The sequence below is a fragment of the Ictidomys tridecemlineatus genome, chromosome 8 (assembly GCF_052094955.1).
Source record: "Ictidomys tridecemlineatus isolate mIctTri1 chromosome 8, mIctTri1.hap1, whole genome shotgun sequence".
Lineage (NCBI taxonomy): Eukaryota > Metazoa > Chordata > Mammalia > Rodentia > Sciuridae > Ictidomys > Ictidomys tridecemlineatus.
The window spans coordinates 32,456,737-32,481,277 of record NC_135484.1 but is presented as its reverse complement, the minus strand read 5'-3'; the positions used below and the strand labels follow the sequence as shown (position 1 = coordinate 32,481,277).

The window sequence follows — 24,541 nt, the reverse complement described above, 5'->3', positions numbered from 1 at the left end:
GGTTTTGTACTATGGAAGAAGTGGGGTAAAGCAAAAGAAGTAAATCTCATGGTAAAAATGTAGTAGACTGGAAATGATTTGGGGGTCTAAATAAATACACAAAGTCAAGGATCAAAGGAAGGTTGTCCCAGGTTATGGGCCAATGGGGGAATAGTAGAACCATCCACGGAAATACTGCACACCTGAAAAGTGAATCTTGTCAAGACTTTTAACTTTTTTTTATTAAGGTTGGGGTGCTAACTAGAGATTGAACCCAGAGGTGCTCTACCTCAGCCTTTTTTATTTTAAGACAGGGTCTTGCTAATTTGCTAAGGCTGGCCTCAAACTTATGATCTCTTGATTCAGCCTCCAAGTTCCTAGTAGTATATACCACTACACCTGGCTCAATTTTGAATCCACTGCAATTGAGAAGTTTGTGGAGATGTCTAGACACTAGACACAACAGGTTTTGAAGGAGGCTGGATATGCACTAGAGATGCTACTCAGAAGTTATGGTCATATGGGTACATGGTTGCAAACATGGATGATACTGACTTTACCTAGAAAAACAATGTCACTTGATCTTAAGAGGATCATAACAAGAACACTTATCATAACCCACAGACGATGAAATGGCATGAAGGCCAAATACACACACACACACACACACACACACACACACACACACACACACAGAGGCAGGAAGATCGGAAACATAATGTCCTTGAGGGTACTGTTATAAAAGAGGGAACAGTTAAGTATCATACCCACATGCCCAATGTTACTTCTCATTCTTAGGCATTTAAAATGCAAAAGCATGTCTTCTAACCAAAGACACTTAAACTGGCTCCATACTGCACAGAAAACCTTTTTCCCCTTTTAACATGTCATTTTTCATGCACATTTAAGAGAAAAATATTATTTACATTAGTCATGAAATAACCAAAGTTGACTTCTAGCTTATACTCTCTAATTAAATTCTGAGAATTGAATAAAAACCCTGGTAAAATTGGAAAAAAAATGTCCCAACCCTTGTCTCACCAAGATAAACTGACAGCTCTTTAATTACTCTGGTTGTAAGAAAGTATCTGGAGACTAATCAAAAATAGCTGAATTTCAGCCAAAAATTTTAAAGGCAATAAAATATAAAACCAAAGTTTCCACTATAAGGTTCAAAGTATTAATAGGTGTTTATACTTCAATCACAGGAGGTACCACTCATATCTTAATGTGTCAGGAACCATGCTGCTACTCAAAACATCTTACAAAGTAGATATTAACTTAATTTTGTAAATAATAACCAAAATATAAGTGATTTGTCCAAGACCACTAAATGAATAACCGCACAGCTGTACACATTACCTCACTAATACCTCATAATGCAACCCCAATCCCATTACACATGAATGATCTAATTAATCAGAGCCCCTGCTCTAGTCCTGAGTAAAGATTCATGCCAGTTTGTTAAAATGATTACAGAAGAACATGAATGTATTCTGTGATTTACTATAAGTAGCCCTTTCCCCCATAAGAAATTTACAAACCAATATCACATTTAAAAGTTATATTGAAAAATATTTGAAAGTTAGCCATGTGATCATAACCAAACTATGAACAGAAATTGAAGACAGAGTTCCAATACAGAGAGAAAGAACACAGATAAACTATACCCATTGTGCCTCCTAGAGTTGTCCTCATCAGTACCACTGTACTCACAATTTTAAGTTTCAAGAACCTCAGAGTTGAACAGTGTTACCCATCCAAATGGAAGTAACAAGACAGTAAACAACAGAAATGGCTAATTGGTTTGAGAATACTCAATAATAAGGGTAGATAAAAGTATAAGTAAATAAGCATATTCCTATAGTAGTTTCAAGAGCTCAATAGAGCTCAAAACCGAAGATTGCCTTTTTGTTGATAAAATGATTTATTGAACAATTTGCCACAATTAATAAAACATGATAATACTGTGCTCCCTTCAGCAGCACATATACTAAAACTGTAATGATATGGAGAACATTAGCATAGCCTATGTGCAAGGATCATAGGCAAATTTGTGAAGTGGTCCATATTTAGGAAAAGAAAACACAATGGTAACTGACTGATTTTTTTAAAAAAGGTTACTAATGATTATTGAATGAATATTATTAAATTATCCAGTCTAATATTCAATATGATTTTATCAGACTCAGACACTGAAATATCCTAAGATAACAAAGTTAGATAAGCAAAGACAAAATGAGCAACTCACTGCACTAATCTTTAATTACAATTACCCAAAATCCATCATCAATATAGTTAAATAACATACCAAGTAAAGACCTTCCTACTTATCACCAACCAAAAAGAATAATGCTGTGAACAGTCAGCCCATTAGACAAGTATGTGGCTTTGTCACAATTACCATGTTGGCATGCTCCATCTGGGTTGATAAAAAATGTTGTTATTCTGACAGCTCCATGAGAAAAAGTATGCAACATTTAACATGCATCCAAGCAGAAAACCATCATCAGTAGAAGATTGGTACTGCTCTAGGTAAAAGAACCTGTATTATATAAAATCATCCTTTACTTTCTTGGTAAGGACCTGTATTATATCAAATCATCCTTTACCTTCTTACATTTAAAGGAGATAAATTCCAAGGTGCTGTGTCAATTATTAGCCTAAACTACCTTCCATAAAACATAACACTGCTTAAACCACTCATTCTTAATCAGAATACTAGAGCAAACAAAGTTAAATAAACAGACAACTCTACACACTCACAAAGAACTTCAAAAGTAAGAGGTTCTTCCGTCCACATGTGTCCTTAAGACCTTGAGAGAACCTGGGCTACTCTGCAAGCCCTTGCAGTTCATATGAACTGGAAGCCCTTCAGAGTAGGAACAGTGGGCTGCCACTTGAGTTGCTATAGCCTCTGCTGATCACAAGCTATGAGGCCTTTGTTATCTTCCAAGAGAACTCAACTTACTATTTAAGGACCCAAGACTTATAAAATGGAAAAGTATACATTTCTACATTTTAAAAATAGTAAATACAGAGAATAAAGGAAGGCCTTTGTTCCAACTTAAAGAAGCAAAATGGTGCAAACAGCAAATAACCATTGATTTAAATAATACTGGTAACATGTAGACATTTTAAATTCAAAAACTGACAAAACCAGTTTTCCATCTGCTATTGTTATGCTGGTTAGAAGATGTGTAGGAGCATCATTGTTAATGATACCCACAATCACTTGCTTAATCACCTCAAAGGGTCTAATAGCCAAAGAGAAGATTCTTTTATTACCCCACTATCTTCTATTAAAGCATCAAATGTGAGGAAAAAAATACAGCAACCCAAATACAGGAATATATCCAACATTTAAAGGAGGGGGAGGAAAAGTAGAAAATGGAGAACAGAGGAAAAGAATTTTTAAAATATCTGGAAGTAACACCAAAACAGGTAGAATAGACTAAAAGGGCTGAGATAGTTCAGTGGTACCGAGTGCATGCTAAGCATGCGTGAAGTCCTGGTTCAATCCCCAGTACCTAAAAAAGGGGTGGGGGGGGGGTAGACTGTAAGTCCTTTCCATTATATTTTTCTTAAGTATTAGAAGGTCTAGAAAATGCTATCCTCTCTATTCAATTAAGTATTAACACATTCTAAAGAAACTATTTGCCTATTTATATTATCTATATGGTGAAAATACACAAGTACTATTTTTTAAATAATACAAGTCTGCCTAGCCTAGTTAAAAAATTAACAAGTATTATTTAGTATGTTATAAGAGAGAGAAAGGTCCTATAAGAAAGACTATTTCTGGGGGCTGGGGCTGGGGCTCAGCAGTAGAGCACTTGCCTGGCATGTGTGAGGCACTGGGTTCAATTCTCATCTGCATATAAAGAAATAAAATAAAGGTCTATCAACAACTAAAAAATAAATATTTTTTAAAAGACTATCTCTTTAAAGACATAAACTAACATCTGGTTCAAACTAAGCCCTCAGAATCAAAAGATCTTGAAATTCAACCATTTGCTAGTTCAAGTCTAGGGGAATCAGGTTTCATTCAGAGCATGTACTTATTTCCACTGCCTTTTATCCTGTTAAACAGAACCCAAATTTTTGTTCAGCTTTACTGCCTCTTCTACATGTGAACAGCAGAGGCTGGTTCTAGGATGGACCACAAAGGTAAGTTCTGTTGGTCCAGGGCAACTGTGCAATCTCCCTTTCCTTGCAAATATGCAAAAAGTCTGTTGGTGGATTTCTGGGAAGAAACTCCTCCCTCTAAAAAGAGCCCCTTTGCTGCCTCTGAGCATTGCATACAAAACTCTTGGAAAAGCTGCTGCTGTCTTGAATTTATGGAGGAAGAAAACCTGGGGACAAAATGACGTACAATAGAGAACACTGGCAAGAGTCACTGAAGCCATCCTCTGAGCATGCCACATGTAGTTTGGTCCTATTTCAGAGCTTCTGTGATGTAAAATAAAATACACCTATAGTTGAAAAGGCTGAGCCAAAGGTTTCTGTTACTTGCGGCCAAAAGCATCTTAATAGTTTCACACGGGCTGAAGAAAGCATTAGAAAATAAGCCTGAAGAGATTGGAAGTATATACAGATAGAGCTCAGGTAATTACTACTCTCCAAGAGTTTTATAACCTGCATATCTAAAAGCCATGGTTGTTGAAAGTTTTGTTTTTTCCAAATGCTAACTTTTTTCCAAAATTTTTTTATTGGTGCACTATAATTATACATAACAGTAGGATTCATTATATCATATTCACACACACACACACACACACACACACACACACATAATTTGATCAGTCTCATTCCCTAGTACCTTCCTTTCCCCTCCCCAGATCTGCTTGCTCTACTCTAGTGATCTCCCTTCTATTATTGTTATTTAAATTAGTGCATTATAATTATACACACACACACAATTCATATACAGACATAGCATAACTTGGTAATTTCTTCTGCAGTTCTGCTCCATGTCCTCCCCTTTCTCCTCCCTCTCCATCCCCTTCCTCTCTACTCTATTGGTGGTCTTTAAGTTTTTGTGCAGATGCTCAATTTTTTAAAACCAACCACCCAAGATAAGTTTAGTGAGATGAACCATTAATTCTTTAAGACTCTAAATAAGAATGAAACAAACACAAAATCAAGTATAAAACTCCCTTTCTTCATCTATTGAAGTATATGAAAATTGGGGTATAATTTTCAATAATGCCCAATTTCAATAATAATCAAGATAAATGCTGACAATCTTACCTGTTGGAAAAAAAAAATCCTGCAGGTCTCATGAAAGATTATGTTGAGAGAGATCTGTGCCAGACAAAGCCCTGTCCACAAGCAACTGGAGCCATCCCAGAAACATATCCTTTCCTGAAGTGAGAGCTCATAATCAAAGGCTATGCATAAATCATTAAGAATCCCAATCAGAGACCATTATTCTCATAATTATAATGCACATAATCCTTATAATACTGTATTGATGGGCAATCCAGCAGTCTAAACCAAGAGGCATTGGAAACTTCTTGAACCCTGCTGGCTCTGCATTAGATGAACTGCATTTGCACAAATTTCCTATCTCAGATAGAGTTCCAATATTGTGTAAGGGCCAGAGCTAGACTTACCTCCTTCCTGTGAGAAGTTATCCTAACATTTGTATAAAATAGCCTGGTGATCTGGAGATGAAATGAAATCAACAGAATGGGATTAGAACTCCTGCTCAGCCTCTTATTAGCTATGTAACCATGTTATTGAGTGTTGCTGAGTTTTAGTTTCCCCATAAACAATACAGGGATATACTATGTACTCATTGGATGGCTCTAAGGACTAACTTAGAAGCTATACATAAAGTGGGTGGCACATAATAAAGTGATAATGAATGGTGGCCCACTGTCATCAAATAGAAATTCTGTGAAAAGGGGGACTATATCCATTTCTTCACTAATAGTAATAATACAAAAAAAAATAACATCAGCCATTCATTGAGCACTGCTCAAGAAACTCTGCATGAAGCAATTCCTTTAATCTTTATAATCCTTTAAGGTAAAAATTAAAAGTATTTCCAGGTTACAGATGAAGAAGGTCAAAGGAAAAACAACTTACCCAAAGCCATATAATCAATAAATGGAAGAGCCAGGATTCAAATCCAGGCTGTCTAGCTCCAAAGACTTTATCTAGTACTGTCACAAATCCAAAAATGACTTCACTCCTGTTTAACCAGCACCTAGCATGATGTGGGATAGTTAGTCGTTTATTTAAAAAGTGAAATCAGTAAGTTACTATAACAATTTAGGGCTTTATAATCATTAATAACATATCCTGAGTTATCCCCAAGCCCCATAAATTTCACTGACCATCAGGATGTGGGTAGGGTCAGTATCTTATTTCCTCCTTTCTTGGAAATATTTGAACGCATTCATAGCATACGTATCAGACATAAATAATACAGATGAAAAAATTACTGTTCTCAATATAGTGAGGAACACTATATTGCAAGGTTAGCATCAATATGTAATCAAACAACTTGTCACTGACAAAATTTTAGTAATTTGGATTCATAAATTACTATCAGTTTCAAAAACAGCCAGTTTTCCAAAAATTACCACTACCAACTTTTCAAGAAACCACAATGGTCCCTTCATTGAACATGTTGATTAAATGCTTTTTATTTTTAATTTTTTTGTAATACATGTTTTTATTACTTTATTATTGTTGTTGTTTTAACCATGTGAATGGCTCTCGAATCTTTTTTATTTTAAATTTATTTATTTATTTTGTTATACATGACAGCAGAATGCTGTTCAATTCATATTATACAAGGAGAGCACAATTTTTCATGTCTCTGGTTGTACACAAAGTAGTTACACCATTCGTGTCTTCATAACACGTACTTAGGGTAATGATGCTCATCTCATTCCATCATCTTTTCTACCCCCATGCCCCCTCCCTTCCCCTCTCTCCCCTTGCAACATGCTTTTTGAAGAGCACCAATTCTCATTCTCAACTGTATTCAGTACAGACATACTTGCTCTCTAACTGAAATCAAAAAACTTGAATAAAATGCCAAATAAAATGATCCTAGTTATAAATTGACTCAACATCAAAAGTCCAAAACAAATGTATAAGCTCGTCACATACAAATACCCCCCAATCCCTTTCAGCAGCTTCCTAGGGAAAAGCAGGAATAAATTGGCCTAACAAACACAAACATGTCATCATGTTTCCTGTCCACACCTCTTCCCTGTCCCACATCTGCTACTACATTCCCATGAAGAGGGTAAAATTTTTGTGAGATGAATAACCTCATGTTCCTCATGCAATGTTATGCATGCAGTGGCTTCTCAATAAATAACTTTTGTGATGTTCCTAATACTAGAGGAGCCTTTATTTGGACCAGCATCATATGAGGCTCCAAAGAAAAGAAAAATACACTAATGAGCAATTTCTTCCAATGACAGCATAACCAGGCTCAAACAAACAGTACAGTGCCGACACAGAATATCTCCCTTAATTATAACAGACACTAGGGAGTTTAGGTTTTCTGAGCTCATCCCATCTACACTATACATAAGATCCCCACCTAAACCCATCATGAAACTCAAAATCGGTTAGTAAAAAGTGGTAATCTTTACTATCATCCTACTACCATCTCTGTGTAAATAAACTCTAAATTCTGCAGTTACCAAATAACAGTAGTTGTTCAGGAGGCTCTTCCCAAATAAGCTAACGATAAATCCACCAAGGTTAACTGCACAGGATAAATGCAGAGCTGCAGACGCTGCATTTTAATAGGTCATAAGACAAAGCTTGTCAAAGTCAATCAACCCCCACATGATGACAAGTCCACCAAGCTGGAGCCTACCCTGATCTCATCTTTCTAATCCTCTTCTCTATAAGCTTTGGAATGCTGCATTGGATAGAAATAAATACCTAAACCTTGTCAAAAAAACATAATTCAGTTATAAAATTTTGATCATCAGCTCTTCTTCCATTTTAAATATTGATAGCACTACTGAAGAGTTACGTCAATGTAGAGTATGTACTCTAAAAAATAAAACTATAAATTGAATGATCTTTCTAGTTGAGGTGAATGCCAAACATTGACTCTAGTCCATTAGTAAGTCCATAATTAGAAGAATGTTAGAATTATGTACGGTCCAATCCTGCCATGACTGGAACAACTTTCTCCAGAAGGGAAAAACTGTAACTAAAATGGAATTAGACATGCCATTTGGAATGCCACAAAACTTTTATTTTTTTGGAAGTATCTCTACTCTGAGTACAACGGTTTACTTAGTGAAGCCTCAAATAACTATTGTTAGGTGGAAGGAGCTACAACACACCCTTAAGGTAAAATTCTTGAGATAAATGCATCCTGAGGTAAAAGTCTTGAAGTTTAATATTTGCACAAGTGATTTGGTAGAGGATGCCGCTGGAAAATAATGCCAGGCATTCAATATTCAGAGTGTATCAAAAATTCAACCAAAACTATGTCAAAATTTTAAAATTTACCTTTCTAACTTAACTTGCTTTGTGATCCTGCTTGATGTTAAATTCTATGTCATCAATATATCATCCATACGGAACAATACAAAAATGATGGGGGCAGGGGATGCCAAGCAGATCATCAGCATCATCTCGACATTTTTTCATTCCCAACACCCACGTTGCCAATTATTTGATTGGGATAACAAATTGAAAACTTCCTCAAGTACACACATGTGTGCTCCACCCCCACCAAATATACCACAATTACTTCAGGGGCATTCTCTTCCATGGCTACCATAAAAAGGAATTAAAGAAATCACTTGGTAAAATGGTACTGGTTTTCATTTTGTTAGGAAGTAGCGGCACCAAAACAAGAGGTTTTAGGGGGAAGATTTTTTTGTTGTTGTTATTCTTTTGTTTTGTTTTGTTTTGTTTAGGAAAGATTGTTAGGAAGATTATACAAAGAAAAAAAGCATGAGGAAGTTTTTTTTTTTCTAAGTCTGGATGTCAGATTCTGGGCAACATGGTGAGTTTTTCACATTTCTTCAATGTGACAACAGATTAAATATTCAGTAATAAAAGATGCTGATACCTATCTTATTCAAACAATATTACTTAGAGTAAGACAACATCAAAAAGGCATACAGTTCATGGTAACCGTTAATGCAACTATATTCAGATGCTAAAAATTGTGAATTTAAATCTCAGGTATAGTTCACCTTCTTTTAATCACATCAATTAGGGTCAGAATAAATTCATTAAATTCATTAGTCCTTTAATATATTAAAATAACTGCATACTATTAACTTTAAGCAGGTTTCATGGCATTTTAGATAACTTTCATAGTTCTTCACATCACAACACTGAAATAATTTTGAAACAGCAAGACACACAACTAACTTTCACTACTCTCACATTTCAAATCTCTGAAGAAAGAATATTATCTGAAAGAAAACTTGCCAAAATTCAACACAACTAAAAAATGCAAACAAGTGGTCTAAAAGTAAACTCTGGCCCCTAAAAACTATTTTCTCCCATAGCCCTTGATTCAAATGGAACATATTCTCTTACCAAACATTGGTCGTACCCTGATTCCATCTACTCTGTACATTAGTTATTTTCCAAATTTTCAGTCCCCTGGATATTCTATTATGCTCTCCATAGCAAACTTCCTTCCCAAGCAGAAACAAGAATGTACCACAAAACCCAACTGCTATCACAGAATCTGTTCCAAAAATCTCCCGCTTGAAATACATACGCAACTTTTAAGCACATCAAACCCCCGTGGTCTGCCGTCCCCCGTCATTGGAAGACTGTGGAAAGCTGATGGAAATTCAGTGTCCAAAAGCTTAATGAGCAAAACTGGCCCCACCCAAGCCAGACCCTGCTGGAGAAAGGCATGCTCAGTGGAAAAGCTCAGCTTGGTTCCAAGTCATTTCATTCCTCAGCTAGAAAATTCACATGGGTCAAAGAAAAAAAATCAGCTTCCTGGCTGCCTGGTATAGCCACTAAATGAAGAGTCCTTCTACTAAAAAAGCTGATTTTAATGACAAAACTATAATTCTATAGTTAGAATTTTTATAATTCTATTGTTACCAAGAATTTTCTTCTCAGTTTTTGTGTTAATGATTTTTGCTTTGCTTTGGGTCTCTGCCCCTCAACTTTTTTTTATGTTTATCATTTTAATCCACCCTACAGACACCAAAAGCATATATATTCATCATATAGTCAAATCACCTTTATTTATAAACTTCTACAAACTGTAATACATTTTCAGATACAGAAAAGCCATGCAAATACAGAACCCAGTTTTCAACATATAGAGATGATATGTTTATTTTGACTTATCTAAAAGTTTTCTATTCATTCACAGCATATAGAAAAATAGATGCCATTTTAACCTAGATTGGATACTATGATAGAGGTATAAAGCTGATATATCTCTGTTTTACACTGTCAATTCTAAATTGAGAAGTGACAAAAAAGTAAGATAATCCTACATCCATCACATGATTACAAATATACATGGAAGCAAAGTAAACATAAGTTATTAAAGGAAACGATGTCAATTCTAAAATCTAGATCAATGTGATCTGAAAAATAACTAATCTTCCTTAACTCTATAGTACCAACCTATTACATTTCCACAATTTAAATTCTGGAATTTTTTTTCCAGTGTATATATTTACTTTAATGATTCAGAACTGAGACTACAGATTCTTGTGCATTCTTACCCTCCTACTAGAAATCCTCACCTATCAAGCAGTCCCTAAAACAAGTAGTTTTATATGTTCATACTGACTTAGAGCAAAGTCTTTAAAAATATTTTTTAATAATAAATAAAACACTTTACATATTTAAATAGGATAAGTTTTACTGTATGGAAAAATCTAAATGAAATTAAGTTTCAGTAGCAGTTTCAAGAAGATTAATCTGTCAAAATGAGCAAATACAAAACAAATACAAAACTCCTATATAATGGAAGTAAACTTCACTACCCACCACAAAGTTTTAATTGATTCATATAATGGCAATTTAATGAATTTTTCAGTGGAGTCAAGTTTATACAATTCAAAGCATCATCCTTTCTTCAGATTAAGTTTTTTCCACTTTTTATAATAAATGTTGGTAGTACAATTGCAAATTTATTACAGTAGACTTCCTGAAAATACTGCCTCCAAACAGTTTTTGAAATTGCTCTGGAATTCAGAAGTCTGAGAGCTATCGATCTAGAGCACTGGTAGACCTCCAACTCCATCCCAGGTACCTCTGACTACTATGGATATCTTCTGGCTACCTGAATATCATCTCTGATCACCCTTTCTTATCTTCTGGGGCTCCTGCCCTCTTCTTTTACTCTCCTATCCTTATGGATTGAATGTGTCCCTCCTAAAATTCACATGTTGAACCTAACTCCAAATATGATAGTATGTGGATACTGTGGCTTTGGAAGATAGTTTCGATGAGGTTTTGTGAGTGGGACCCTAATGACAAAGAAGGGACTCCACAGAAGTATACAAATTATATATAGTGTCATTTAAATTGGGTTTAGGAAAGAAGTCTATATGAAAATCATATAGATTAATAAAGGAAAATTTTTACCCCACCCTTTACAATCAGTTCCCTTGAGTATTTAAAAATTAGCATTCTGTGGCAACAATCAAGAACACAAGTAACAATAAATGTTGGTGAGGATGTGGGGGGAAAGGTTGACTCATACATTGCAGGTGAGACTGCAAAAAAAAAAAAAAAAGCACTATGGAAAGTAGTATGGAGATTCCTCAAAAAAACTAAGAATGGAACCACCATTTGACCTGGTTATACCATTCCTCAGTATGTATCAAAAGGAACTAAACTCAGCATACTACAGTGACGCAGCCACATCAATTTTTATGGCAGCTCAATCCACAACAGCTAAGCTATGGAATAAACCCAGATGCCCCTCAACAATGGAATATTATTCAGCCATTAAAAAATGAAATTATGACATCTGCCAGTAAATAGATGGAACTAGAGACTATCATGCTTAGTAAAATAAGCCAATCCCTCCAAAAGGCAAAGGCCAAATGTTCTCCGATACATGGATGCTAACTCAAAATAGGTAGGAGGGAAGGAGGAGTAGAGGCACACCAGATTGTGGGTGGGTGTGAATGGGAAGGGGGGAGGGACGGGAGATACAAATGGGAAAAACAGTAGAATGAATCCGACATAGCTTTCCTATGTTCATCTGTGCATACACTACCAGTGTAACTCCACATCATATACAACCACAAGAATGGGAAGTTATACTCCCATGTGTATATGATACGTCAAAATACATTCTACTGTCATGTAAACTAAAGAATTTTTAAAAGAATGACTTTATGACATTTTCTGGTAAATGGATGGATCTCAAAATTATCATGCTAAGCAAAATAAGCCAACCCCCCGAAAAAAACACAAAGGTCAAATGTTCTCTGATATATGAGTGCCAAACACAATAAAGTGCGGGAAAGGGGAAGAATAGAAGTTCAGTAGAACAGACAAAAGGGAATGAAGGGAAGGCAGCAGGGAGAGGAATAGGAAAGAGTGGAATGACTCTGACATGACTTTCCTATGTTCATATAGGAATACACCATGTTGAATCTCCACATCAAGTACAACCACAAAACTGGAATCTCTATTAGAATAAGATATGCTCCATGTTTACATGTCAAAATATATTCTACTGTCATGTATACCTACTAAAAAGAACAAAAAAAAATAGTGTTCTGAGAATAAACCTCATTTCCAGTTTTATAATGGTATAATATCAAAACATGGCTCCTTTTAGGGGAACACAAGTCTTCCTAATAGATTTAAATTTAAGCTATTCCTCTCCAGTTAAGATTTTAAGTGCATGGAGGTACACAAAATGTACAAAGTAAAATACCCACAAATTTTTAATATAAAAATTTGTTAATATGAATTTTTATCTATTACATCTGTTTTGGGAAGATTTTCTTAAAGCCATGTTTTGATAGTGTACCATTATAAACCTGGAAATGTGAAGATTTATCCTCAGAATGATAATTTTTAACTACTCAAGGAAAGTGGTTATGAGGGAACTTATGCATGTGAGTTTGTTCACAAGAATTTTAGTCTAAACCAAGATCATAATTTCTTGATTTTGAAAACTGTCCAACCTCCTACTTTATGAGGACAAAAAAAAAAAAACCATAGAATAAGGAATTAAAATGTAGAGGACCCAACTATTGACGGATCAACTCTCACCTCCAAAACCTTAATGAACATCAACTCTGAGCACAAAATAATTCTCCAAAATAAACCTCTTTTTTTACTGATTTTACACAGAATCCAATTTTGCCATCCACCAATCATCAGGCAAGACTATACTTCCTGAACAACATGGAGAAGTTTTATGACTTCTCAACACAGATGAACTTCAGCTGGTCTGTAAAACTTTCTAACAAACCACACTGCATAGGATTGTTCTTATTGATACATCTGATGTCAGCAAGAAAACACACACACACACACACACACACACACACACACACACACACACACACGCACGCAGTTTTCCACTAGTGCCTTGGCTATAGTGCATAAGTTCTCTCCTGACACACACATCACCACAGTTTAACTTCTCTGAGGCTCTAAATTCAGAATAATTTTCCCATGAGTCATTTGCAAAATTTTTCCCAACCAGACATCTTGGCAATGTTAAACTAACATGTTCTATCTATTACATTAAACACAATTACATCTGTTAAAATGCAGTATTCAAAAATCTTGTACATTTGTGGGACTCTGGAAAGAAACACACTGTAGGACCCTGGATTTTTATAGGGGTTTATGGACAGAAAGTGGAGGCAGGTATAAAAATGAGGAGCAGTAGTTGAAAACCTCTAATCAAAATATTACTATTTAAAAAACATTTAAAAAGTATTAGTACAAAGCTCTTAACAAATCTTTTCTAAATTAACTATAAAAGTCAAAAATATTATTTTTTAAATTATACAATCAAACCATTATAGTAATATGGTACGAACTTTAAAATGCTTTGTTTTTCATCCTATTTCATGGTTGTCAAAAGAAAAAAATAACAATAAATTCAATTTTAAGATTTTAATTGGCTTTTGGAGGAAAGGTTCAATTTCAGAATTGGCAACATCCCATTCCACAGAATGAGTAATGCAATGAGAAAGGGCTGGCTCTACAGACTCAAGAAAAGGGCTAAGGAAAGCAGAGACAGAACAAAAAAACAGATGGTCAATACAGTTAACCTAGTGTTGAAACAGAAATATCTCCTTTAACATACCAGCTCAGGTAAATTGATTGATTGCTGTGAATCTCCTGGGGTTTTGTGGCATTTTGGTTTTGGTTTTGAAAACTTCAGAGTTCAGTCTGATTGCAGATTGCATGACACCTTGTTTGGTCGGCTCTACTACAGCCTAGTTGCAGAATAGTTCAAATCAATAATGTCCTTTAAATTTTATTTAACACATATAAGAAACACTTGCTGAGTTCCTATTTTGGATCAAGCACTCACTGATCCAGACCCAAGGAACCTAGGGGTTCTTCCCCATATGGTCAAAGGAATTCACAATCCAGCCAGGAAGACAGACACATAAACAAATCATTACACCACACATGATAAGGGATTTAAGAGAAGTACAGAGGGGCTGGGGCTCAGTGGTAGAGCTCCTGCCTCACACGTATGAGGCACTGGGTTCAATCCTCAGCACGACATAAGAAAATAAAGATATTGTGTCCATCTCCAACTAAGAAAATATTTAAAAGAGAGAGAGAGAGAGAGAGAGAGAGAGAGAGAGAGAGAGAGAGAGAGAGAGAGAGAGAGAGAGGAAGGGCAAAGCACAAGTGGTCAACTCCCTTGGGAGGTCAAGAAAGGCATTTTAAGCTTACGTGTTTACACTCATTCTTCTTGAACTATGAATGGACAGGTGTTACGCTAGGTAGTTTCCTTAAGGACTAAAGAAATAATATTGAAGCACCTATCACAAAGTCCACTACGTACAAAGAAAAACACGAAGATTTTGCTAGCACCCATACAATACCCTACATATGACAGAGCAAAATGGGATTTTTGCAGAATCAAAATTTAGAGTCAGAGAGACCTCAGTATTACCTTGTTTTACTAGATTGGGAATCTGAGGTCCAGAAGTTAAGATTATTTTTCTAGATTACATTTTAAATCAATGGCAGATGTGTTCAGGCTAGATGTCAGATTTTGACTAATACTCCCAATTCTTTTCCCTATAGCAGAATGCCCTGCCTGGATGAGAACAAACAAGGAAGACACACTGATAAGGAGAAAAACAGCAATCTAGGCTCTTTATTGCTGTCTAAGAGCCTGAGACCAAAAATTCAGCCAACCTAAAATACCTGCCAGCTCTATCTCAACCTCTATACCCCAAAAAATTCTACACCTGCCTTTTAAAAAAAAAAATACATACATATATATATATATATATATATATATATATATATATATATATATCTCAAAAAAGTGGGGACACAGAGACAAAAATATCATTTACTCTTTCTTCCCAAACTAAAAGAACATTAAACTTCTATTTAAAAAGCTTTGATAATATTTGCATGTTGCTATTTAGCTAAGTCTATGGAGATCAAGAAAAATCACTGACAGCCACTGGTAAAATAGTAAATGAATGTAAGTTACTATTAAACATAGAATTTCAGTCGTCAAAAATTGCATCTATACTTTTCCCCTTCAAAGGTTAACTGTATCATTATGTTTACCTTACTTTTTTATATATCAAACATACAGTAATCTATCAATCTGATTTATCTATTTTGTCTCAATTTGTGGAAGGAAAACTATTTCCCCACCCTAACCCACCTTCCATAATTTCCCTTCTTTCTTTCCTCTCCTTTCCTTTCAAACAGCCACTATTGTTCCAAGGGGCCCCACTAGAAATACATAAACATTGAACATGTCAACACAAGAATCATATCCAAAAACATGGATAAAGTTGAACACTACTCCTACCAAGGCAAGTTGGAAATGCTACAGTGTATGTAATAGGCAGTGAACAACTACAAATGCAGAGGGACCTGGGGAGGTGCAAAGCTGCCAGAGTCCCTCCTCACTTCAGCTGCATCACGGGCAGCCTTCTGCCTATCTATGCAATCTGCAATGGACTGGCACTTGAGAATCCAGTGTGCTTCTAATCCTACACTCTGTTTTATTAGTTCTTCCTAATTTCAAATCATAGCTCTGCTCACTCGTTCTATAGCTTCACATCAAAAATATCACTCTCTAAACTTGACTTATAGAAGAAAACCTTAATAAGTCCCAATAGTTTCTCAGCCCACAGCCTCATCCACATAAAAGAAACAAAAAATATCCAACATCAGGCCAGCATACTCACCACTACCTCTGCCTATGAGATCTTAATTTTAATTCTGTGCACTTGGGTTCTGCTAAGATCTATTCATCCCCTGAGGAACTGCTGTTTGATGATAGCTGAGAATATCAACCAATATAAAATGTGGCTCCAGAAGTGTGAGAGAAGGGCATTTGAATAAATAACTATAGTACAAAGTGAGTAAGAGCTATAATGTAGGCATAAATGATCTAACAGTAACTGACTTGATGAGGGAAGGTTTCCCAGGGTGACAGGAGCTGACCTTGAAGGATAAGAAAGAACTTACTAGGAAGATTGTGAGTGTAAGTATACTCCTTGGCGTGGGAACAGAAAGGGAAGGGCCCAGGATCATCAACAATAAATGTGGTGAGAGAACGGGGAGTACCTCATCTGCCTGGAACACAGGGTGGGAGTGGAGATGGGAAAAGGAAGCAAGAGCCAAACAATGCATGATCAGTATGCTAACTCAGATGTTTTTACTCTATCCTGTAGGCAATGGGAAATAATACTTTGTATTTCAGCCATGTGAGAAAAAAATGATACAATGAAAGGAAACTGGTTAAGATGATGCTTCAGTGACACAAGAGACAGACAGGGTTGAAAGAAAAAAGGCAAGTAAACAGAGTTCATAAATGTTTAGTGGGCAAAATGAACAGGACTTAATATTGAAGTGGATTGTTGGGAGTAATAAAGAACTAGGTTTCTGGGCTGGGGTTGTGGCTTAGTGGTAGAACACTCGTCTGGTATGAGTGAGGCACTGGGTTCAATCCTCAGCACCACATAAAGATAAATAAATAAAATAAAGGTATTGTGTCCATCTATAACTAAAAAAATTAAAAAAAAAAAAAAAAGAACTAGGTTTCTGAATTCCTGGCAGAAAAAGGTCAGAGAGTAGTGTTATTAACCTAGGGAGAGACTTTCAAAAAGAATAGGAAACAAAAATAAAGGAAATAAATGCTTCCACGTTGATGTATTTGGACTCAATGTCCATGTGACAACCAGGCAGAAAATGAGAAGGCTGGCTGGAAATGTGTGTCTGAAAGACAGAGGCTGGGTTTCTATTCTAAGATCTAGAACTACTTGGTCAATCAGTGTTATCAGAGATAGACGGGGGAACTATCACGAAAAACAAGAAAAATGCTCATAATAAATCCCCAGACAGAGGGAACAAGGAACCTATCAAGAAAAAACATCAGCATAAAAACAGCAAACCAAAAAGTACTGGAAGAAGTAGCCAACAGGGACATAGGCAAACTGATACTAATACTAATACTAACAAGGGTTAAAAGGTGTCATAAAACTGCTGGTAACCTCAAAGGACAAGTTCAGTTGCTAGTGGGAGAAAAAGCCTAGTTGCAAAAGACAAAAAAAAAAAAAAATCGAAGAGGCCAAAGTAAGAAGTAACATGTATACAATTACCTCTGAAATCTAGCCTTTTCTTCAGAACAGGGGCAAGTAATAACTACCCAAAAATGTAGGATTGAGGGAAGATGTTTACATATAGAAGAGGTTTGGATTGTTTTGTTTGGTGCAGGTTTTGGGGGAAGAAACAAAGAAGAAAAAGGTTCAAACTACAGAGGATAATATAACCTTGGACAGCAGGAGGGGCATCTCTACCCCAGAGACTAACGGGAAGGGTAAAGGCAAATGCACAGAAGCTGGGAGAGGAAGAGGTTTAAGGAAGCTAGAAAAGTAAGAGTGGGTCTGAAGTCCTGATCTCCGTTTTGAATAACTTCTTCTAAAGCATTGCAGGGAGGGGGCGGGGTGGAGACACTGGGGAGAAAGGGAAAATTTTGGAGAAACTATGGTCAACACAATCAAAAATAATTCTCACAGCATTTACGTAAACATGTGGCTCAAAACAGGTTAAGTTGAGTAATATTCAGCATGTAGAGTCATCGGTGTTTTAAACTTTTCAATCTTTGGGATTTCCTGCATCATCTTTGATCTTCTAATATATTAACTCTATTTTTTCTAATAATATTAACTCGGTTTCTTCTAATGTAGTTACTCGATTTGTATATCAATATCTCTTAAGTTACCCAAAAAATATATTATCAAATGAGTGCTAATCTTATCAGCATCAAGAGAGAAAAGTAACACACTGATATTATACAGTTTGAGGAGGGACATTTTGTTTTCATCATAGTGTGTGCCAAGGGCTTGACTAAATTTATTTTACGAGATACAATAACTACAACTGTAATTCCTATTCTTAAACTGTGAAGCCTGTGTCTCAATAAAATCCCAGTTTAAAAGACAAGACAATGAAGACCACCATCACCACCAGAGCCCCATAAGAACATGTGAAAGGTTATAAAACAAAACTCCTTTTATAGAGTTGAATCCTTTCCAGGGTGGGCCTTTAAGACATTCTGACAGTGCACACAAATACTATCTCTGGAACAAAACCAAAACAGCACAGCTGCAAGACATCTTCCTCTGAGGTTGTAACTGACTCAATCACAGTTCTTCCTTTTAGCAAGAGAGTCCATAAAAGCCAGACGCACAGCTATTTTCCCCTATAAAGTGGAACCACTTTCTCGTGATCCAAATTTCATAAAAAGCTAAAATAGACAGTATGTCCATTTTAATTTTTTAAAGAAAATCTAATCTTGTTAAAGCATCTATTTATAGTTTTCATTAAGAAAAATGCCCAAGTGAACCAAAGCTATGCTAAAATAAATAGAAATATACATTTTTAAAACTATAATCCATCACAACCATAAACAGGAAATTTAGATCCACAGTAACAAAATATTTTTTCAAACTTCTAAAAATAGTGATAAAAAAATTAATGACTGGTATTCATATTTACATTATTGATTTATTTTGAGCTTAATTTAAACTTATATCTGAATATTTATAACCCACTTTAAAAAAAAACACTTGAGATTAATTTAAAAATCAAAGACAACTTGAAATCAATTTGGAGTAACTCCAACCTAAGAAACAATTCAGGTAAACAAATTAATGCTTTATCTTGTGATACTTTCACTGTAGTTTTAACTACATATCTATAGCAATACCAGCAAATACTCTTCCACAAACAAATCTTCTGCAACCAAAATGAAAACCAAAAACTAAAGTAACAATCCCCCCTTACCAAAAAAAAAAAAAAAAAAAATCAGCCTTCCATAAACTTCAAAACTTAAGTTGAAGTTAATAGTGTTGGGTAGCCTAATACTTCAATAGTTAATGACAGAAGATAATCTATATTGCTTTGACAATAATTTATTCTGAAAACAACAAAAAAGACAACAGAGGGAAATAAAGTAATTACCAACAAATAACTTATTGGAATATTATCTAAAATTCTAGAGAAACAGAATACCAAAACTTGTGCCAAAATATAAAATGTGCAATATTATAAAACTAAGAGATAAGGGAATTTCTCAGCCCAAGTTTCAAATATGCTTTCAATATATTTTCTGTTGGTCCTATTATATTGCTGTAAATAAAATATTTTACTAATTGCAATAGACCTACCCTGCTTTCTGGGCAAGCTGTCTGCTTTATAAACATCCTAATTTATGAGATCCTAATTTAAAATATCTCTGCACTGGGAATATTATCAAGTTCATTTTACACTTGAATAAAAATGAAGCTAAAGCTGGGCACAGTGGCACATGCCTACAATCCCAGCAGCTCAGAAGGCTGAGGCAGGAGAATTCCAAGTTCAAAGCAACAATGTAGTGAGGCCCTAAGCAGCTCTGCAAGACCCTGTCCCTAAACAAAATATTAAAAATGGCTGGAGATGTGGCTCAGTGATTATGAGTTCAATCCTTGGTACCAAAAAAAAAAAAAAAAAAAAGGCTCAGAGAAACTGAAAAACTTCCCTTATGAAGTATGGAACGCAAAATTGTATAGTGGTTAATCATTAGTCTTGGAGTTAGACAAACCTGGATTTGGATCCCGGCTCCACCTTCCTAACAACTATGTATGATGTAGAGCTGACCTGAATCCAATTCTAGTTTACATTAGATATGTTCTTATAATGTTTATGTAATCTGTTATACCTCATTGCACTCCAAAAAGTAGCCTTTATATAAAGGGTCTCACCTACCCACACATAAGGATCTTACTGAAGTGTTTCTATTCTAATACAATAAATTTTCTCCAAATTATTTTTTATAAATACATAAAGGAAACTGAAATATAATGCAAAACTATGGATCTTTCTTCTACCTTCCAAACACATGCAAATACATCAACAGATACTTACCTGGCACTTAACATTAATGGCCTTCCTTCAAAGCACTAAGAATTATACAGGGACACCAGAGAAGTCGAAATGCAAATCCATCTCTATAAATTTATGAGTGAACTATAAATGCATTTTAAGAAAGAATATATGTGTACAGGTATTACAAACATATATAAGCAGACTTCCCAGAACAGTTATGATTTCAAATATCCTATCTACTGTCTCCTTAAATAAACTCACACAGTCCATTTTTTTTAACTGATAATCACCAGACTTAGATGTTGAGAACAAGAGATTTCTAGAAGAAATCTGAATAGAACTTTGAAAAAATATTCCATTGATGGGAAAGAAGGACAAGGACATTCAATAGCAGTGGGAATAGTCCTTGAGCAAAGTGAAGAAACAAGATGCACAAGTTGTTCTGGACATCTGGAGGAGTGGTACACAAAGCAGTGAGCTGACTACTGGATGAGAGTTGCATACAAAGATAAATCAGAGCCAGGACCAGTGGTGCATAACTGTAATCCCAGTGACTGGGGAGGCTGAGGCAGGAGGATCACGAGTTTTTCAGAGGTAATGTTAAAATATTACAGCTGGGGGCTGGGGATATGGCTCAAGCGGTAGCGTGCTTGCCTGGCATGCCTGCGGCCCGGGTTTGATCTTCAGCACCACATACAAACAAAGATGTTGTGTCCGCCAAATACTAAAAAATAAATATTGAAATTCTCTCTCACTCTCTCTCTCTTAAAAAAAAAAAAATATTACAGCTGGAAAGATTACTGAGAGCTTTGATGCCCAGCATAAAAAACATGCCCTAAAAGATACACTTGAAACAATCCCTAAAGATCGTTCCCTTTGAGGTAGCAGCTTTAGTGAGATATTATACAAGTCACCCATTTTAAGGGTACCATTCTATGGTTTTTAGTACAGTCACAGAATCGTGCAACCAACACCACAAACTTTTGAACCATATTCATCACCTCAAAAAGAAGCCCCAAACAATTCCTAGTTCATTCATTCATTCATTCAAAGAAAGAAAGCAAAGCAAAGCAAAGCAGATCATAAAGAAAACCACAGACCAATATCCCCATAAATATACAGGCAAAAATCTCTGACAAAATATTGGCAAATCAAATCTAGTAGGATATTAAAAATATACTACAACCAAATAGGACTTATGACAGGTACACAAAGGTGGTTCAACACAGGATAATTAACAAATAAATCATAACAGAACTGAAGGAGGAATAAAACATATTTCTTTTTTTAATCAATTAACAGTGTGATGTATTATTGCATTAGTAAAGCACCTGTGATTTCTTTATTGCTCATTTTTTATTAGCATGTTATAATTATATGTAATTGTGGGATTCATTGTTACATATTTGTAAATGTACACATACAACCATCTCAACAGATATAAGTTTTTTTTTTTTTTTAACAAAAAACCAACATCTTTTCATGATACATACACTCAACCAGGAATTGAAACAAACTTCCTCAATATGATAATGGGCATTTATAAAAGCTCATTCCTTTAACATCATCCTTAATGGAGAAAGACTGAAGCCTTCTTCCTAACATCAGGAACAAGATGGGATGTCTTCTCTTACCATTTCTAGTCAACATTGTACTGACAGCTCAAACCTAGGCATTAGGCAAGAAAAATAAATTTAAAAAGTATCCTTTTAAAAAAAAAGGCATGCTGGGCTGGAGGCACATGCCCATTATCACAGAGGCTCGGGAGGCTGAGGAAGGAGGATTACAAGTTCAAGGACAGCCTCAGTAACTTAGTGAGATGCTATCTCAAACTATCTTAAAATAAAAAACACACAAAGAGCTCAGTGGTTAAGCATCATTGGGATAAATTCCCAGTTGAAAAAACGAAAATTTCTATTAGGAAAGAAATCTCTCTACTTGCAGATGACATAATTTTATATAAAGAAAACCCTAAAAAAAAAGATAATAAATTCACAACAAAATTGCAGGACACAGGTCAATGTACAAAATCAATCATATTTCTACAAACTTGAACAATATTGAAAAATAATTCCACTTAGCTTCAATAAGAATAAAGTACATAGAAATAAACATAACCAAGTAACAAAGAAGCAAAAGAAACTGAAACTAAACATCATTGTTGAAAGAAATTAAAGACCTAAATAAGTGTAAAGACATCTCATGTGCATGAATTCAAAGATTTCATACTGTTAAGATGGCAATACTCCCCACATTGATCTACAGATTCAATGCAATCCCTATCAAAATCCCAACTGGTTTTTGGTTTTCTGTTGTTTTTGTTTATTGTTTTTTTTGTTTTGTAGAAATGAACGTGGTCATTATGAAATTCATATGGAACTGCAAGAGAACCCAATGGCCAAACCAATCCTGAAACAGTAGAAAAAAGTAAGAAGATTCAGTTTTAAATTCACAACTTTGAAACTTACTACAGGACTGGGGTGTAGCTCAGTGGAAGAACATTGCCTAGCATGTATAAGTATGTTGACTTGTTCCCCTGTACAATTTGCTTTAATTTTTTTTTTTTAATACAAGGAGAGGGTAATGCAAATAGTATGGGAATGGTACTAACTAGCAAAAAAATAAAATACATATACATGAATAAAATAGAACTGAGAGCCCAGAAATAAATAAAGTCTGTTCAATGGGGAAAGATTAGTATTTACAAAGAGTACTGAGACAACTAGACATCCACATGCAAAAGAATGAATGTTAACCCCTATTTTCATGCTATAGACAAAAATTCAGTTGGATCAAAAACAAATGTAGAAGCAAAAACTATAAAGCTCTTAGAAGGAAACAGGTATAAATCTTCATAATTTTGGATTAACAAACACATTCTTAAATAAGACAACAAAAGCACAAGCAATAAAAGAAAAAAAACATATGAACTGGACTTCATCAAAATTTTTTAAAAATCTGAATCAAAGGATAATATTGGGAAAGTGAAAAGAAAAATTGAAGGAGAAAATTTTACAAACCATATATCTAATAATTATATCCAGAATACAAAAAGCATTCTTAAAACTCAACAACAAAATACCTCAATTAGGGGTTGAGGTTGTGGCTCAGTGGTAGAGCGCTTGCCTAGCACCTACCATGTACAATGCACTGGGTTCAATCCTCAGCACCACATTAAAAAAAATAAATAAATAAAGGTATTATGTCCAACTACAACTAAAAAAAAATAATACCTCAATTACAAATTGGGCAGAAGACTTGAACAGACATTTCTCCAAAGATAATATACAAATGGCCAATCATCACATGAAAAGATGTTCAACATCATTAGTCATTCAAATATGGAAATTTTTTTTAATGAGACACCTCTTTAAACTAGATGGGTATCTTTAAAAAATAATAACAAAGGAAGGCGTATTGGTAAGGATTCAGAGAAATTAAAACCCTCATACATTGCCAGTGGAGGTGTGAAAGTACAGCAAGCCCAGAGGTCCAGGGAAAGGAAGAAGTGGGACAGTGACTACTTATGATGCACAGGGTTTCTGTAAGGAAGACAAAAGATGTCTTCAAATAGTAGTAAGAGTTAGCTAACATTTTAAATATAATAAACACCATTGGATTTAACAGGCTTCAAAATAGATGATATAGCGAATTTTATGTGAATTCATCTTACAAAAAAGGGTAGGACGCAAACAACTCAGCAGGAGGATCATAAGTTCAAAGCCAGCCTCAGGAACCAGGAGGTGCCAACCAAGTCAGTGAGACCCCATCTCTAAATAAAATACAAAACAGGGTTGGAGATGTGACTCAGTAGTTGAGTACCCCTGAGTTCAATCCCAGTACCAAAAAAGAAATGGAAAAAAAAAAAGGGTGGGGGCACAGTGGCATGTATTAAAAAGTCCCAGCTACCCAATCGAAGCAAGAGGATCAAAGTTCAAGGCCAACCTGGGCAATACAGATCCCATCAAAAAAGGGGAAAAAAGAAGCCTGGCACAGTGGT

At 35.3% G+C, this 24,541-nt stretch overlaps 1 protein-coding gene and 1 non-coding gene across 43 annotated transcripts in view; one reads left to right on the top strand and one right to left on the bottom strand.

Annotated features, from left to right (window-relative positions):
• The window catches only part of Epb41l2 (erythrocyte membrane protein band 4.1 like 2), a 189,233-nt gene that overhangs the window by 107,979 nt on the left and 56,713 nt on the right, over positions 1–24,541 (bottom strand). Inside the window, exon 1 of one of the 42 annotated variants that reach the window (XM_078019140.1) lies at positions 14,264–14,286. The exons of 39 other annotated variants lie outside the window; for them this stretch is intronic. The gene's annotated coding sequence lies outside the window, so the exon portion shown is untranslated. Of the gene's footprint in view, positions 1–9,718; positions 9,872–14,263; positions 14,287–24,541 lie in introns of those variants that run through there. 2 more of the 42 variants (XM_040283288.2, XM_040283289.2) reach the window with 2 other exon arrangements.
• Positions 1,949–2,055, top strand: LOC120889436 (U6 spliceosomal RNA). Its single transcript, XR_005733325.2, has one exon. It is a non-coding gene; the product is annotated as a U6 spliceosomal RNA (small nuclear RNA).